The 16,681-nt window shown below is 37.9% G+C and overlaps 2 long non-coding RNA genes across 2 annotated transcripts; one reads left to right on the top strand and one right to left on the bottom strand.

Annotated features, from left to right (window-relative positions):
• Positions 1-345: 345 nt before the first annotated feature.
• Positions 346-1,629, top strand: LOC102077449 (uncharacterized). Its single transcript, XR_268000.2, has 3 exons — positions 346-438; positions 521-669; positions 790-1,629. It is a non-coding gene; the product is annotated as an uncharacterized LOC102077449 (long non-coding RNA).
• A 12,314-nt stretch (positions 1,630-13,943) lies between these two features.
• LOC109199720 (uncharacterized) lies at positions 13,944-14,742 on the bottom strand. The gene is made up of 2 exons (XR_002060035.2): positions 14,616-14,742; positions 13,944-14,452 (listed from the first exon to the last, which is right to left on the bottom strand). It is a non-coding gene; the product is annotated as an uncharacterized LOC109199720 (long non-coding RNA).
• Between the last annotated feature and the right edge of the window lie 1,939 nt (positions 14,743-16,681).

Consider the following 16,681-nt stretch of genomic DNA (forward strand, 5'->3'; position numbering starts at 1 on the left):
ATTACATTCACTTTCTGTTCATTTGTATATTCTGTTTCAATGCGTAAAAAAACATTTCTTTGTCTTTATAAGCAGTCCATGTGTTAAACAAACCCACTCTCAGGGCAGTTTGTAAAATAATCCCAGGAAAACCATCTAGATTTTCCTGTTCATGTACACAAACAGTATTTTTTCTTGAAATAACACTGAGTAACATGCCTAAACTCATCCCTTTTCTGCCACATACTTCTGTCGTGGCTGCTGTTAATATATGGAATATTCTTCAACTGTTTAACAGTCAGAACTGATGGGCCTTAATTTCCATAAAGTGGATCATATTACATCTGTGAAATGAAAGAGAAAGCGCAGCTCACTTAAAGTATTTGTAGTGTTTGAGTCCCTTGTGTTTTCAGTCTACACCTGTATCGTGCAGCAGCTCTTTCTCCTTTCAGCAGGCAGGTAAGATCAGCAAAACTGCATCATAAGATGGTTTAATTCTTCATTTATTCATTTCATTTATTTTCTGTCATTTCCTCTCCAGACATTTTTATTTCAACAGTGATGGCAGCAGCAGGCGTCTCCAAAAGCAGATCACTGAGTGGTGTCAGAAACACCAAAGTTGTAATCATCTTCTTGCTGCTGTCCCTGGTTTATGAGGCAAATTCACAGACAACTGAGGAATATTTGAATGTAAAATTAAAGTCACTATAAGTTACTAGAAGTATATTAAAGTAGATTTTTTTCCTTCACTTACAGTTGTTAATATGTAGTTCTTAGGCAACTGATGCATCCTGTTTTTTCAAATTTCAGAAAATCAAGGCCGCCTTAGGAGAAGCTGATGAAAAACTACAGTTTCTTCAGTCTATCCAGGATATAATAAAGACATCATCATTTTCAGAGGATTTTCCACCACTGATGGATTTCACAAATAACTTGATTCATTTCATTGAGAAATCCAAGATGCTGTTAGAAAGAAAGGGAAAAGAATTTGAAAGAAATGAAGGACAAACTAAAACTCAGTGGAATGAACTTTAAACGTTTCTGTCTAACTTCTTTAAAATAAATACATTTTAAGCAGAGCATTTAGCTATGCTTTAGACTTTGGTATGATTGTTTTTCATTGTTGTTACTATTTTGATTAAAGAGGTGGATGGGACATGTATTTGTTTTGCTTTTACCTTTCCTGAACTGTGATTTGTTTTCTTTGCTGAAACTCTGCAACATTATGTTTTGTCAACTTATGTTGTTTTCTAAACACAGAGGTGCTGTCAGTTAAAGACATTAAAGACAAATATCATTCCCATGTTTTGCAAATAGATTTTGCATTTTTGTCTTTGTATTGGATTCTAGTGATGTCTTTGCCCCGGACATGTAGGCCACTATATAGGCATGCATCTGCCTCTACTCTTACACCATTGAAAATAGTTGTGTTCATCATTCTGCCCTCCAGTTTATAGAACTCACTTCGTATCTTTTTTTAGTTGTTATGGATAGTCAGCATGGTAATGGGGGCTAACCCTAAAAAAATTTTCTAGTTTGAATAAACAATATCATACTAATTGCTCTTTGTGCTTGTGTACTTGTTTTTTAAATTTTATGATGCGTCCTGCTTTCAGAAACATGAAGAGAATAATCTAACTGAAACAATCCAAAACTTGTTAGATCTGCTCTCATATATATATATTAGATGTATATATATATATATATATATATATATATATATATATATATACACATTACGCTATGACTGGGAAATTGTTCTTATGTGTATTAGTTATACAAGCGTCTGTATTGGTAATGTACCATCCATGAACCAATAAATTCCTGAATTCGAAGATGTTTGCTTCAAGTGGTGATATAATTTGATAAAGGTCTTAAATGTGCATCAAACCACAATATTAACCTGTTTGGACCAGATATCATTTGACCAGGGAATAGAATAAATTATTAGTATAGACATCTATAATAGACAAATATGACTGATATGTGTTCATCATTGTTTTATTGTGCAAGCTGGAGATGCCGCTCCAGCGAGCCAGAAAACCCCCGCCCCTCTCCTCCTTGTGTGGCAAGCAGCAGGCGCACCTCGCAAACGGAGGGCGCCTTTACTCCCCGCAAATGGGCAATAGAAAACCGATCAATGCCCATGCAATCCCCCAAATGCGCTGGCATGATGTCAGGGCAGCATGGGTGGCAGCAACTTTTTTTTCCCGATGCCATGATGCCGCCCCCACCATGATGCTGCCCTGGGCAACCGCCCATGTCGCGGTGTCAACCTAAAAGCTCACTGGTAGAGTATGAAGTAGAAAAACGTGTTTTTATAATATGTTATTTCATAACAATAACTGATGGGCTTCTACTCCTATAAACAGGACTAGACAAACACTACTTTCATGAAAACAAAAGTGAAAGCGCTGCTCACATTCATGAGATGCAAATGAGTGAAGAGGCACTGTATATAAAGCATTTGTGGCATACCATCGCATTATATTTTCATCCTCCACCTGTACGGTACAGCAGCTCTTCTTACGTTCACACAGCAGGTAAGAGGAGTCATCATGCACAAAAATATGATTTATTTTGATTAATATTTACAGAATAAGTTTATATCACCGTGGATATGTGTGTGTGTGTGTGTGTGTGTGTGTGTGTATATATATATATATTCAGTTACTTATTAACTCTAAATGTCTATGACATCTCAACTTTTTTAAGCAGGGAGTTTGTTCCAGTTCTAAGAGCGATGGCAGCAGCAGCCTTATCCAGAACCAGGGGACCAGCTATAGCCAACAAAGGCTTATTACTCATCTTCTCTATGCTGTGTCTTGTTTCAGTCGCAGGTTCCCTCTATACCCAAGACCAGGTGATGAATTAATTTTTGCTGAATTCCCATTTATGATTCAACAATTACACACTTATTTGTATATATACAGTCTAAGTCATCACAAGCTCATTAGCTGCTGAATGTTTTTCTTTATTTACAATGGGTCACACAGATGATGCTTGAGCAGATGAAGATACTCATAAAAGAAGCAGAGAGATGGAAGGTGGGTCAGTCAGTCTCCAAGTTTTAAAATCTGCTGTGTGTAGGCAGAAATGAAGAGTTTAAAAAATACCTTAATAAATCCATTTTACCTTACCCTATCTACAGTGATTGCATTACATACAATGTAGAATAATATGGTAAATTTAAATGTTCTTATTTTTTTCTGTTAGGCAGAAGACAGATATAGAAAGGAAACAACCACAAAACTATTTGATCTTTCAAGTTCACTGACCCACAAGGACCAACTGGTAAATTAATATTTAATAACCTTTGTTCAATAGTTTTACATAATTAATCTCTTCCTGTAAGAAGGCTCTTCTGTGGTTTTCATTGTGTTCTTCAGCAGCTGTCACACTCACCGTGCTGTTTTTTTCTGGAAAATATTCAGGAACTATTCCAGGAAACCCTACGCAGTGCTGTAAAACAAGAGGAAACGGTGGGTCTGTCAGTCAAAGTTACTCACATGTTAACTGAGAAAGTTTTTAATTCATAAAATTAATAACTCAAAACCTACAGTAACATCAGCATACCTTTAGGCATCTGATACACTGCAAATGGACAACATTGAAATGGAATTAAATGTTATATCGTTTGTGCTAAAATGTTTATTTTTCCCATTCAGGCAGGAGACAAGTACAAAATGGCAGCAACAGTATTGGATAAATTGTTTGAGAAATACATTCATCAGTCAGAACTGGATATGTTAGCTGATTATCCACCAGTGAAGGAAGTAATTAAGGTTGGTTTGCACTTTATGAAGAACTTCCGAACTTACATGGACAAGAAGATGACTTTGCTACAAGAATAGAGAACAGAAAAGAAACTGGGTGTGATGGGGAGCTTCACAAAACTGTAGACGAAACAACAAATTGAACTGCTTACATTTCTGTCTCTATGTCTGTTCTAGTTTGTGCATATTTAGTTTTTATGAAAACCATTTTTTGTTGTTTCTAAATCATAAAAAAAAATACATTTCCTTCAAGTTATACATATGTGACTTCTTTATATTAATTTGGCACAAAGTTGTAGTAAACTGGGGAGTTCTTTTGTTTTACTGATCTTGGCCAGTGATTCTTTTATTTAGACATTATAGGTTTCTATGCATTCTAAATAAATGTGGTATGTAAAGAATTTTTCTTGTGCTTCCTTTGTCAAACCCTAAAGTAAAAAAAAAAAAAAAAAATCAGAGATGATATATGTAGAAACTGTATCATAATCCCCTATTCACTGACAACAAAGATGATGACAGTGTTTGTTTGCTTCCTATGTTTTGATCATAAGTCCTTCAGGTCAAGCATAAATGATGGAATCATTAATCCATATTTAGATATTTGTTTATATGTCCAAAGTATTTGGATAATCAAATATTTCTTCATTTTATTTTTATCTATTTATTTACTCACTTTCCTGCTATTTTACCTCTGTCCAGCCCAACAATGGATAATGGGTGTCATTAGTGGAAATCAGCCTATAGATATCGGCCTGTAGTGGCCTTCAACTGCTGCTAGTTTGTTCTGAAGGTTATCACTCGTTTGGATGGAGGATCACTAACAAGAGCATGGGAGAACTCCAGAATCTACTCTCACTGGTTTCCCCAGCAGAATTTGCTTCCCCTGCGGCAGGTGCATGCACTGGGCAGGGAGAGCAGATCCAGTTGACTCCATTACAATCGACAAGAGTCTGGTCACCCGTCTGTTGCAGGGCTAACACATGTACACAGACAACTGTTCGCACTCACATTCACTCCCACGTTCAGACCTACGGGCAATTTACAGTTTCCAATTAACCTCTCCCTGCAACAAAACATTACCTGTCCTTTTATTAACTGCAAAAGTAGTTCTGGTCATTAGGTGGGAGCTAACTGGGTAAGGGTGTCATGGGTCTGTAGCTCTGTCAATCGTTTTAGGGAGCATATTTAGTTTTAAAGTGAGGCAGGGCTCTTTAGGACTTATATTTCAGGGATTATATTATTTAATACGCATATTCACATAATTATGGACTATTATAATTACAATATAAAAACACACACACTGTATTTTAAAGAAAATACATTAAGACAGATTATATTAGATTTATATTTCAAACATGACAAAATGCTGATTTTCATCAGTAAAATTATTGTATCTACAGTTTAAACATTTAATAAGCTTTCTGCCTTGCATAGAATGGATAGTGAAACAAAATGAATCACCAAAAATACTTTACTTTATATTTATTACTTTATTTTTTATTCTTATTACTTTATCATTATAGCACTAGGAATAAAAAAAATAAGGATTCTGGACTAGCCCCATGATGCAAACGTTTGGCCATACTATATACAGTATATACAGTATTCTGGAGAAGGTATAAAACGTCACTGTATGTGCATTTGTGTGTGTGTGTGTGCGTTTTATGTGTGTCATGGTCCTTGCTTTGAGTTCTTGCGTTTTGACGTAATTTTGTATCATGGTTTGTGTTTAAGTTTATTCAGTTATTCCTCAGTTTGTTCTATATTGCCCAGGTTGTAAAGGTTAGCTTATATTGTAGTAAAGCGGTTACTGTTTAAACGATGTCAAGAGAGAAATATTAGCTTCTGTCATGACTAATTAATTTGTTAGTTAATTAAGTTACGAGTAAAAGCAGAAAAAACGAAAAGTTTTTTCTGCTCCCAGACCCCCAAAGACAAATTTCACCCATGTGAGCTGACAGGATATGATTTTTTTAAAAAGTGACATTATCAGAAAAAGAGGTGAGCAACAATACTTAATATTTGCTTTTAACGTAACTGTCATTGACATAGTGGTCTTGTATTTGTTAAACATTTTCCAGGACAGTATCTGGCATCTTCTTCCACAGAAGAATCCAGAGAAGTTTCATTCATCACTGTGGGACTGGTTTCACCTCAAAAACTCATTTCATTAATTCCCCATATGTTCGTTTATGGAAATGTTTCAGAGAAACTGATTTCTCTACTAGAGGGTGAACCAGTGTGTTTCCATAGATTACCTCTTTATGAATGTACTTCTTAACCCTTTCACACATAGTGGTCACTACAGTGGACAGCTATTCAAAGGCTGTTTTCTTGTATTTGTGTCAATGTTGATACTTGCACATAAACCACTACATTGGACACTGATGTGTCACTCCATACCCTGCTGCCACCCACTGGTCAGCCAGTGTTGTCCACCTAAAATCTTTTTTCATGCCTAAAGATGAATAAAAATACTTAAGAAAAAAAAATTTCATGATTGAGGTTGTCATAATTCATGCGTGAAAGGGTTAAAGGAAGACAAGGGTTTGTTGTTCCTAAGGTACAGTGAATGATATTAAGGGCAAGAGGTCAACACTGCAGTGGCGTGTCCAGTGGGGTGGAGGCCACCCCCCCAACCAGACTGGCCACCCCAGGTGCCACCCCGAAGCTAAAACAATAAAATTCAATGAAACATCAAATGTACGATCATGTTTTCACAGTGAAGCTCAGATATCCGAGTGTAAGTGAATGCAGCATGGGCTTCTGCACTATGAGCATCACCTTAGCAAAGGTAGGAGAGCCAAGCACGAAAGACGGCACCGCAGAAAACAATTTTTCAGGAAGATTAACAGTTTAACATAGCTGGACTGGCCATCGGGCATACCGGGCATTTGCCCGGTCGGCTGATGACTTTTTTTTTTTTTTTTGTAACGGCATGAACAATGAGAGGTGGTGGATTGGCCAGATGCTGGCCAATGTGTAAAAATAACTTAGTTGTTTGGTGGTGGCTATGGCAGAGCTTCCACGGAGGCCAGCAGGTGGATGAGGGAAGGGGAGGCAGGAGGAGGAGAGACCCGAGGCGGCCGCCAGTCCGATTGTCAGGTGAACTGAACTTCAGGTAAGAGGTTATGACGTGCAGTCTATCTGGGTCAGATATAAACCAAGTTTAGGGGTAGTTTATTTTCCTTCAATTCAATTCAATTCAATTTTATTTATATAGCACCAAATCACAACAAAAGTCGCCTCAAGGCGCTTTATATTGTACAGTAGATAGCACAATAATAAATACAGAGAAAAACCCAACAATCATATGACCTCCTATGAGCAAGCACTTTGGCGACAGTGGGAAGGAAAAACTCCCTTTTAACAGGAAGAAACCTCCGGCAGAACCAGGCTCAGGGAGGGGCGGCCATCTGCTGCGACCGGTTGGGGTGAAAGAAGGAAAGCAGGATGAAAGACATGCTGTGGAAGAAAGACAGAGATTAATAACAGATATGATTCGATGCAGAGAGGTCTATTAGCACATAGTGAGTGAGAAAGGTGACTGGAAGGGAAAAACTCAATGCATCATGGGAATCCCCGGCAGCCTACGTCTATTGCAGCATAACTAAGGGAGGATTCAGGGTCACCTGGTCCAGCCCTAACTATATGCTTTAGCAAAAAGGAAAGTTTTAAGCCTAATCTTGAAAGTAGAGATAGTGTCTGTCTCCCGAATCCAAACTGGAAGTTGGTTCCACAGAAGAGGGGCCTGAAAACTGAAGGCTCTGCCTCCCATTCTACTTTTAAATACTCTAGGAACAACAAGTAGGCCTGCAGTGCAAGAGCGAAGTGCTCTAATAGGGTGATATGGTACTACAAGGTCATTAAGATAAGATGGGGCCTGATTATTTAAGACCTTGTATGTGAGGAGCAGAATTTTGAATTCAATTCTGGATTTAACAGGAAGCCAATGAAGGGAAGCCAAAACAGGAGAAATCTGCTCTCTCTTTCTAGTCCCTGTCAGTACTCTTGCTGCAGCATTTTGGATTAGCTGAAGGCTTCTCAGCGAGTTTTTAGGACATCCTGATAATAAAGAATTACAGTAGTCCAGCCTGGAAGTAATAAATGCATGAACTAGTTTTTCAGCATCACTCTGAGACAGGATATTTCTAATTTTAGAGATGTTGCGCAAATGGAAGAAAGCAGTCTTACATATTTGTTTAATATGTGCGTTGAAGGACATGTCCTGGTCAAAAATGACTCCAAGGTTTCTCACAGTGTTACTGGAGGCCAAGGTAATGCCATCCAGAGTAAGAATCTGGTTAGATACCATATTTCTAAGATTTTCAGGGCCGAGTACAATAACCTCAATTTTATCTGAATTAAGAAGCAGAAAGTTAGCGGCCATCCAGGTCTTTATGTTTTTAAGACATTCCTGCAGTTTAACTAATTGGTCTGTGATACCTGGCTTCATGGATAGATAGAGCTGCGTGTCATCTGCATAGCAGTGAAAATTTATGCTGTCTTCTAATGATGCTGCCTAAGGGAAGCATGTATAATGTAAACAGAATTGGTCCTAGCACTGAACCCTGTGGAACACCATAATTGACCTTAGTGTCTGAAGAGGACTCTCCATTTACATGTACAAATTGGAGTCTATTAGATAGATATGATACAAACCACTGCAGTGCAGTACCTGTAATACCTACAGCATGTTCTAATCGCTCTAATAGGATATTATGGTCAACAGTATCGAATGCAGCACTGAGGTCTAGCAGGACAAGCACAGAGATGAGTCCACTGTCAGAGGCCATAAGAAGATCATTTGTAACCTTCACTAAAGCTGTTTCTGTGCTGTGATGAGCTCTGAAACCTGACTGAAACTCTTCAAATAAGCCATTCCTCTGCAGATGATCAGTTAGCTGTTTGACAACTACTCTTTCAAGGATTTTTGATATGAAAGGAAGGTTGGAGATTGGCCTATAATTAGCTAAGACAGCTGGGTCTAGAGATGGCTTTTTAAGTAAAGGTTTAACTACAGCCACCTTGAAGGCCTGTGGTACATAGCCGATTATTAGAGATAGGTTGATCATATTTAAGATCGAAGAATTAATTAATGGCAGGACTTCTTTGAGCAGTTTTGTAGGAATGGGGTCTAAAAGACACGTTGATGGTTTGGAGGAATTAATTATTGAAGTTAACTCAGAAAGATCAATTGGAGAAAAAGAGTCTAACTTAACATTGATGGTACTAAGAGTAGCTGTAGATAATATTACATCTGTGGGATGATTATTGGTAATTTTTTCTCTAATGATAAAAATTTTATTTGTGAAGAAGTTCATGAAGTCATTACTAGTTAACGTTAAAGGGATTGTTGGCTCAGTAGAGCTCTGACTTTTTGTCAGCCTGGCTACAGTGCTGAAGAGAAACCTGGGGTTGTTCTTATTTTCTTCAATCAGTGACGAATAGTAAGATGTTCTGGCTTTGCGGAGGGCTTTCTTATAAAGCAGCAAACTATTTCTCCAGGCTAAATGATGATCCTCTAAATTTGTGACACGCCATTTCCTCTCCAGCTTACGAGTTATCTGCTTTAGGCTACCTTGTGCTGACTTTTTACAATCAGTTACAATAACTCGTACTGCGTACTAGCTAGCATGACGGAGTTTCTATACAGCTGGGTGGGTGCTATGATGTTACTGATAGTGAACTTTATTTTATTCATAAGGTTAGTTAGTACAGTTGCCAACGGCTCCTTAAAAAAGGGAATGGTCCCTCATTCAGAGACAATACGCGTTTCGTATTGAGCTGAGAAGAGACGCAGTTTGTCCCGTACTTCAGCTAGAATGAAAAAAAGACACAAAGCTGGAGTTATTCTGTCCTTATGCTGCACAGCTGCCTCTTCTTTCTCATTCTCTCCCTCTCTCTTCTGTTGCTACTTCAATCATGAAACTGATCAATGATCAGCTGATCGGCTTTTCTCTCTTGTTTGTTTATCGCCCACTTTGCGCCAGAAAGAGGAAACCGCCGGATGTCGCACTAAACAACAGCAGCACGTTTAAGCTTGGTCAGCTGTTGTTAGAATTTATTTAATATTAATTTCTAGTATCAGCTGATGTTTGCTGGAGCCACAGCCGTAAAAGCTGCTGGTCATTATGTCGGTTTGTATATCTGGTGAGAGGGAAACATGAAGATGAAACCAGGAGATGTCCTTACTGAATCATCAGAGCTGAACAGGTGATGGAGAAACAGGTTTACCTTTTAGGTGACATGAATGAGTTGAAGGGAAGTTATCAACTGTTTCTGAGAGACAAATAACACCAGGATCCTTTTCTATGTAGCTGACAGCTGGTAAATGTGCAGGGGCGGATCTAGCAAAGTTATGCCGGGGGGCCAGGTAGGGCATTAACAGGGAAAGGTGGACACAAAGAAATACTTTTCTTACTTATTCTCATTTAAAATATCTAGCTTTTATTAAATAATTATCTGATTCTTGCGAAAAAAGTTTTTATCTGACGTAAAATGTATAGAAATCATACATGTACCAAAGGACAGTGTACATCAATGTCACAACAGCGTTTGTTTTCATTCAGAGGCTTTATGGCTTTAATACCTGGTGGGCCGGTCTGTAGTCAAAATGCCCGATTTTTTGTCCCAGTCCAGCCCTGCAGGTTAATACTGGCAGTGTCACCATGCCAGCTGACTGTATTTCATCATCAGCCAGTGTTGTTCTTTATACATCAATATTACCAAAGTTTACCATAAGGCAGCATAGAAAGTATTTACTTGCTTTCAGGTTTTATTCAAATGTTAGTCTTTTCAGTTGTTTCCCCACTTTTTCCCTGTTTCAAAATCAAACACCAATTTTTGAGAAGATTATCTTCTTTTTTTAATAGGCAGATTAAGTTTTGCATTGGCATTGGCTAATTTGCCAACTGTATGTTAAAAATGTTCGTATTTTAATATTCAAAAATGTTTTTGCCCAAAACATATGTGCACTATATGTCAGTAAAAATACTATGCAAATATTGGTGTCCTTGAATGCTGACTAAACACTTAACGGTTGGTAGAATTTTTTTTTAACATTATCTGCCAATTACATCTGCCACCCTTCTCCAAATCTGTGCCCCTACCTGGCCCCCCCAACAAAAATTTTCTAGACACGCCACTGCAACACTGGGGGAACACAAGAACGCAAAAGTGCTTTCAAGAAGCAGCCGCAGTGAGGATACAGCCCCCTTACACTGAGGTCAGAGCTCAGAATTGTAAAAAGCATCTGAAACAGCTCAGGTTGGTTTTATTCTAGCTGTTGTTAGGGCTCAAACCCTGGTGCAACCCTGAACTGGATAAGGGGAAGAGGATGGATGAATTGTATTCCATTTATGTAATCTGATAATTTACAAACTGAAATTATCTAATCAAAATCTAAGTAAGGATTATAAAAATGGGAAAGCAGACAGAGGTGTGACATAAATATAAATGTATTACCTGACATACGAGGACAGCTACAAGTAGTCTGAACAGTTTGCAGGTCTGTCAGCACGAAACATTCTCACATAGAAGACATTGTTAGTCTCTAATTCATTTGAACATAATTGGGCCATAATTAGACCAGCATTTCTCACATATATGTACAGTACAGTCTTACTGACATAGGACTGAAGCTGCATGATGCAAATAAAATGACTAAATCATCCTTTTTATGGTTTATTTGTTTCAAACCAGCAGAAAAAGAATTCAGAAGAAGTCTCGGAACAAATATATGAGGCCGTGTAGTGAAACGTCTTTTTTTCTTGTTACCATAAGACAGTTTGAGTGATGGCTTCTACATCTTTGGTTGTGCACAAACTAAAGCTTACAGTCTAAGAAGTCAGAGTGTTGATGTTAATGAGAGACATAACTGAATTTAAAAATGGCAGACCTCAAGTCAGATTCATTAATAGAGATATATGCAAGAATTGTGAAATGTATGTATCCCACATAGTTCTTTTTCATTTTGTCATGAGAGACTCACTGTTAACACCCAAGTTAACTGCAACCAAAGATAACTAGTGGGGGGTACACACTCAAAACCAGTGGGGTAAAAAAGAGCAATCAAAAAACTGGCAGCCTGCACAGCCACAGATGTGCTAGAAGCTCTACTCACGTTCACTGCGAGCTAAATACCTTGGAGAAACTTGCTAAGCCTTACAGTGGACACGTACTGCTGTCCAAATTGACATGATGTAACCCCACATACAGCCCAGTCAGAAAGTGAGCAAAGACATTTAGTTAACGACAACAGGGCACCAAATGCACCTAAACCAACCAGCCAGGTCAGATATTCTGCTTTTTCCTTTTGGTAGATAAAAGCAGCTCATGATGTTTCTGCTGTTTCACTGTTGATACAAAGTAAAAGAAGAATGCTTCAAAGAAGTGACGCTCATGGTCTCAGTGAACAGTGTGCAATCATGGTGACACAGTGCGTGTGGTTTTCACAGCAATATGTCTCAACATTCAATAAATGATCAAAAACTTTGAAATGTGTATTTTTGTTTGGAGATGTGTATTATTATTGCATGATAGGGTTTGTTATTGAAAATTGTTAAATTCTGTTTTCCATTTTGATGACCACATTACTCAGCTGATAGCAAATTTGTTTTTATATTTTTTTAAATCAGACTGTAAAGAAGAAGGAAAGCTCTAAAAGATTTAAAAGGGAAGTTAAGCAAAGCTGGATATGACAGGGGGAACCAGGGAGACCCAACTCCTCATTCTGCCTGTCAATGGGAGATTTCCCTCCACTGGAGGAATTTCATCAGGTAATAGTTTCATAGTTTTCATCATCAGTGTGGTTATCTGCTTCATCTGCTCATCCGCACTGAAGCAGAGCCCTAAAAGGAAGATTAAAACAGCAAATGCATTTGTAGTGCCTCTCAAAATTACTGAAGGTTAAGAAAAAACAAACACTTTACCAGTTGGTCCTTATCAGGGCACTTGAAAGACAAACCAGAGACAGCAGGGTGAACATGAGGAACAGGCCTTTGGTGGTGCTGGAAACAGTCACTGCTGCCATCGCTGTTCTGAGTAAATCTGTCTCTAAAGAGAAAATGTACATTGCAAAGCATTAAGAGTTGAATGGAAAATGTACAAACTCCAGCTGAACATCTTTAAATTCCAGCAGAGTTATTTAAAAAAAATGAGAAAAGAGTATAAAGTGGCATCACAAAGGAAGTTTTTAAAATAGAACTGAATCTAAAATGTCTTCTTTGAAAATAAGAAAATTTCATATGGTGAGTTTGAGTTTCTAAGAAAATAGCACATCACAATGTCCTTTTACACACATACTTATTTTTCCACCTCCCCTTTTGCTCAGCTTAATGCTGCTGTGTGTGTGCGTGTTTCCTGGTTTCCTGGTGTGCAGAAACAGTCACACTTACCTGAGCTTATTGTTGTAACTCAGGCTTTCACTTTTGTTTCACAGATATTTGCCTGGTCATGCCAATATTGAAACTAAATGATTTGTGTCATATGCTTACCTTGATATATATATAGCTGGTTATAGCGATGAAAATGTATGCAGTGTTTTCTTACAGTACTGCCTAAGGGAAACAAGTTTAATGTGAACAGAATTGTACCCAGCACAGAATTCTTTGAAACTCCATGACTAACTTTTGTACATGAAGCAGACTCCCAACTTACATTTACAAACTGAAATTTGTCAGGTAGATATGATTTAAACCAGTGCAGTGCATTTCCTTAAACTGGGAACAGTGTCTTCCAGTCTCTGTGGTAAAATAGTGCTCAGATCTTTTGTGTGCGTTTTGGGTGGGTTGTTTGCAGGTGTGTTGCACTGTGTTTGTATGTGTGTAGATGCAGTAAGACTTTCATCTTAGCTTAACTTTGAAGCTCAGGCCTTCACATTTGTTTTACAAATAACTTCATTTGCCTGTTTGTCTTTACAGGAACATGCACAGTGTTGCTGTGAGACACATGCAAATGCCTTAACGACAACATGAGGAGAAAAGAAAGTGAAGCACTACAGAGTGCACTAAATTATAAATGCAATCTGTAAATATATTTTAAAACTGAACAATTTTGTTTATCTTTACATAATTTGTAAATCGGTCAAATGCATTTTAGTTAATCCATTTTTGTGGCTGACTGCTGGGGATACGGCAAAAAAGTTGTATATTTTGAGATAGATATTCTGACAACAAATAGTAACAGTAGCAGGTCAATGTTTTTATTATCTGACAGGTCATACAAACATTGTTTCCACTGCAGAAATCAAGTAATGGTTGAAAAAAAAAATCTAAATTCTGTAAATGTATTCCTTAAACATTATCTTTAACACATAAAATCATCTGGACAATGATAGCTAATAGTAAAATCCTAGTTTATGTAAAATTGTAAAGAAGGGGGACACTTCAAAAAAAAATTAAACCAAACTTAAACAAGTACTATATGATAAGGGAACTAAAGAAATGGAAAATCAGAGAAAAGGGAAATCACTGAGACAGAAGTTACAATTCAGCTTGCAGTTCCTCAAGGAATTCAATAAATTCATTCTGTTTTTGTAGATTCTTTTCAATTTCTTCTATTTCTCCTCCCAAACGCTCTTCCTCCCTATCAATGTAAGCCTCAGTTTTCTTCAACATCTCTGTAATGAAGTCTCTTTGTTGTTTGATCTCAGTCACTCGTTGTTTGGAGTCAGTCACATGTTGTTTGAACACAATCTGATAGGAGAACATTTAATCAATTTCATAACATTCCACAAATTCAGTTTACTCTTGCCACATTATATTTGGTCATACATGTACTTGAGTCACTTATTACAGTTCCTAATGCACCAGTATTCTTAGACAATGTTTGTCAAGTATGTGAGAAACATGTACTGACCTTCAGTTTTTCCAGCTGCTGGTGTGATTTCTGATAGTTTTCTTTGAATTTTTCCTGATATTCCAAAGTAAACATTGACATGGTTACAGTTTGGTAGATCCACATAGCTGGACTGGCCATCAGGCATACCGGGCAAGGCCCGGTGGGCTGATGGCTGATGTTTTTTCTTTGTTTTGGTTTTTTTTGTTTTGGTAACGGTATAAACAGTGGAAGGTGGTGGATTGGCCAGATGCTGGCCAATGTGTAAAAATAACTAAGCTGTTTGGTGGTGGCTGTGGCGGAGCTTCCACAGAGGCCAGCAGGTGGATGAGGGAAAGGGGAGGCAGGAGGAGGAGAGACCTGAGGCGGCCGCCGGTCCGAGTGTCAGGTGAACTGAACATTGGGTAAGAAGTTATGAGCTGCAGTCTATCTGGGTCAGATATAAACCAAGTTTAGGTGGAGTTCATTTTCCTTGTGCTGACTTTTAACAGTCAGTTACAATAACTCGTACTGCGTACTAGCTAGCATGACAGAGTTTCTATACAGCTGGGTGGGTGCTATGATGTCACTGATAGTGAACTTTATTTTATTCATAAGGTTAGTTAGTAGAGTTGCCAACCGTCCCGTAAAAACTGGAATCATCCCGTATTCAGTGAAAATATTAAGCTTTTCTTATTGAGCTGAGACGGAACGCAGGTTTTTCCTGTACTTCAACTACAATGGAAAAAGACACAAAGCTGGAGTGGATGTCACAAGCCACCACCTCTTTCGCTGTCAGCTGCCTCTTCTTCTCTCATTCTCTCCCCCTCCCTCTTCTGTTGCTACTTCAGTCATGAAACTGATCAATGATCAGCTGATCGGCATTTCTGTCGCAAATCCTGTCTGTCTTGTTTCTTTATCGCTAGGAAACTAGTGGATGTCGCGCTAAATAACAGCAGCACGTTTAAGCTTGATCAGCTGTTGTTAGAATTTATTTAATATTAATTTCTAGTATCAGCTGATGTTTGCTGGAGCCACAGCTGTAAAAGCTGCTGATCATGATATCGGTTTGTATATCTGGTGAGAGAGAAACATGAAGGTGAAACCATTAGATGTCCTTACTGAATCATCAGAGCTGAACAGGTGATGGAGAAACAGGTTTACCTTTTAGGTGACATGAATGAGTTGAAGGGAACTTATGAACTGTCTCTGAAAGACAAATAACACCAGGATCCTTTGTAGCTGACAACTGGTAACTGTGCAGGGGCGGGTCAAGCAAAGTTTTGCCAGGGGGCCAGGGGGGGCACAAAGAAATACTTTTCAGGAAGTCCTAAAAACTCCCTGAAAAGCCTTCAGTTAATCCAAAATGCTGCAGCAAGAGTACTGACAGGGACTAGAAAGAGAGAGCATATTTCTCCTGTATTGGCTTCCCTTCATTGGCTTCCTGTGAAATCAAGAATTGAATTCAAAATCCTTTTCTCTGTATCTAATGCACAATATAAAGGGCCTTGAGGCGACTGCTGTTGTGATTTGGTGCTATATAAATAAAATTGAATTGAATTGAAGTCATCACAACAAACTGCATGAGAAATAAAATAAAATAAAATAAAATAAAATAAATAATTAATAAGTAATTTTAATTACTAATAATAAGTAATTAAAAAAAAACATTTCATCAGAAACTTTATTTGTGGTCACTCACAGAGTCTATTAACTTGCAAATTACAGTGAAGATAATGCAAAAGACAGTTTACCAGTTGGTCCTTGTCTATCAGGACATTTGAAAGACAAACTAGAGACAGCAGGGTGAACATGAGAACAAGGCCTTTGGTGGTGCTGGAAACAGTCACTCCACTGCTTGAGGCTAGAGCTGCTGCCATCACTGTTTGTGACTGAGTAAATCTGTCTTGAAGATGAAAGCACAAAAGTTAAATAGTAAGGTTCCAGACTGAAGATTTTTAAATTCTAGTTTTATTATTATGCTAAAAATTTTAAAAATGTAAAAATTAACTAAAATGCAACACATTAATAACATTTTTAAATACATATGTTCAACGCCTTAGAATCAGCTTTCATATGAAGAGTTTTAATTTCTGAACTTACCTGTG

Source organism: Oreochromis niloticus, unplaced genomic scaffold, assembly GCF_001858045.2.
Source record: "Oreochromis niloticus isolate F11D_XX unplaced genomic scaffold, O_niloticus_UMD_NMBU tig00007204_pilon, whole genome shotgun sequence".
Taxonomy (NCBI): domain Eukaryota; kingdom Metazoa; phylum Chordata; class Actinopteri; order Cichliformes; family Cichlidae; genus Oreochromis; species Oreochromis niloticus.